This window comes from Oratosquilla oratoria, chromosome 26 (genome assembly GCF_046742065.1).
Source record: "Oratosquilla oratoria isolate Oo_2021 chromosome 26, ASM4674206v1, whole genome shotgun sequence".
Lineage (NCBI taxonomy): Eukaryota > Metazoa > Arthropoda > Malacostraca > Stomatopoda > Squillidae > Oratosquilla > Oratosquilla oratoria.
In genome coordinates, this window is record NC_134802.1 from 36,606,723 (window position 1) to 36,609,222 (window position 2,500).

At 33.5% G+C, this 2,500-nt stretch overlaps 1 protein-coding gene across 1 annotated transcript in view; it reads left to right on the top strand.

The window, feature by feature from the left end:
* The window catches only part of LOC143039329 (nephrin-like), a 587,580-nt gene that overhangs the window by 241,529 nt on the left and 343,551 nt on the right, over positions 1–2,500 (top strand). The gene's annotated exons all lie outside the window — the stretch shown is intronic.

Consider the following 2,500-nt stretch of genomic DNA (forward strand, 5'->3'; position numbering starts at 1 on the left):
TAATAATAATAATAATAATAATAATAATAATAATAATAATAATAATAATAATAATAATAATAATAATAATAATAATAATAATAATAATAATAATAATAATGATAATAATAATAATAATAATAATAATAATAATAATAATAATAATAATAATAATAATAATAATAATAATAATAATAATAATAATAATAATAATAATAATAACAATAATAATAATAGGAGGTGCTCAGATGAGAGGAAGGGTGGGAGGGATGTGGAGTGTATTTAGGGATGAAATGGGTGGGAGTGTTTTTATGCCTTTCCCTTTTTGGCTACCTCCCTTGGAAGGGGGAAAAAGCCTTGGTATATGTATGTATGTATAATAATAATAATGCATACATACATACATACATACATACATACTGTACATACATACATACATACATACATACATACATACATACATACATACATACATACATACATATATATACCAAAGGCTTTTTCCTCCTTATAAGGGTGGTAACCAAAAAACAAAGGCATAAGAACCACTCCCACCCATTCCATCCCTATCACACTCCACTCCCTTCCGCCCTCTTCCCTCCCTCTTATCCTAGCACCTCCAGGATGACGGGTCTTCCCTGCATCTTGTCCACTGCCCTGGGCCAGAAGCAGTGTTGCAAGGCACAGCTCATTCGCAGCAAATAATAATAAACAAACAGGCAAATAGTAGCAAACAAATAAACAAAAAATATAAAATTAATTGGCAGGCAATACAGCATCTTGCTTAGGTGTTTATCTAAACGTATTTTAAAGCTTCGAACTAAACTACATTGCACTGCCTCTGCAAAAAGTTTATTCCATTCATTAACTACACGGTTGGCGAAATTGATTCTACTCACTTTGAAATTAGATATATTTCCTTACAGTATGAGACCATTATTTCATGTCGTATTCTCATTGAGTGTGAAGATTTTTTCCCTTTTGATGTTGTCAATTCCCTCTACCACGTCACTCTTGTAAACCTTTCAATCTCTGTCTCCATTTTCTGTTTGATTTTCCTCTTCCACGCTTCCATCTCGCTGCGCCCACTCGGTAACACAATTGCTCCATCGTTCACAAGTCGTTCGCACTAACTTACCTGCCCAATTCCACTTCCTTTATTTTACTGCCACCACAATATCTTTCACTCTAGTCTGCTCTCTCACCCAACTTGCTCTATTTCGGCCTTTGAACGTTATTTCTATCATTGATCTTTCCATTCTCCTCTGTGCAGTCCTTAGCTTTGTCTTCATCACCTTCGTCAATTTCAAAGTCTCACATCCGTAGATTATTGCTGGCGGAATGCATTGATTATAATTTTTATGATTCAAACATAAAGGTAAAGTCTCTCAGGAATTTACTATACTTATAAAACACATTCCAATCAATTGTAACACGTCTTTTTATTTCATTATCATGATATTTCGTCACTTTCACCATCTGACCTAAATAATTATACTCTTCAACGTCTTCAAGACTCTCACCATCGGTTATATTTTGAACATTCGTGTTGAACATACTTTGGTTTACCTCTTATTCATTTTTAAACCTACTTTAAGACTTTCCTTGTTCAGATCACTCAGCATATCTTGCAAGTATTCTGTTCTTTCTTGAATAAGAATAATGTCATCCGCAAATCTTAGGTGGTTAAGATATTCGCCATTAATCTTCAAACCTTCCTTTTTCCAACTCAACCCTCTGAAAAGCTCTACCAAGCTGTAAATAAATTGAGTGAAATTTTATCGCCTTGCCGTATTCCTTTCTTGATCTTGATCATTTTTATATCTCTATTTAGTTGAATTACAGCGGTACCTTTGGCATAAATATTTTCTAGAACCCTCTCCGAGAGTTGACACCTTTACGTTGTGGATAGGCTTGAGAATCTTAATGACTGCAAAAACTAAGTCGATAGAAAGGAAATTTCTGCAGTGTCACCCACATCAAACAGGTTTTGTAAGAAAGATGAGACAAAGAGCAGCCCACACACACACAGAGGGAAATTCCTCATAGATATATGGAGTACCATCATAATGACGGCGTGGACCATTGGAAACCTTATAGATATGTAGCCTTTTATTGAATATAAGATGAGAAATATCTCACTAGAAACCAGTTGGCAAGGATCTGAGATTACCGCCTTATTTTGGCAGTAATTTCACATCCTTGCCAACTGGTAATGATAATAATACAGTAGTAGTAATATCAATAATCTTAAAAATAACGAGTACTATAAAAGTTGTTTTTATGTTTTATGGATGTTGGACAAAATTAATTCAGTCCTCAGGGAATAGGTTTGAGAAATATATAGGAAGAAGTAACTTTTCCTGTTTGCATAATAAATTGTTTTTATGTCTGATAGAAACAGTATTATAAAAAACTTAAATTTTCACTCCAAGGAAGTGTTATCAGTATTAATAAAATCACTTGATGGCAGCCATAATAAAGAAAAAGTATCAACCAGTACGTAAGAGACTACTTTAGA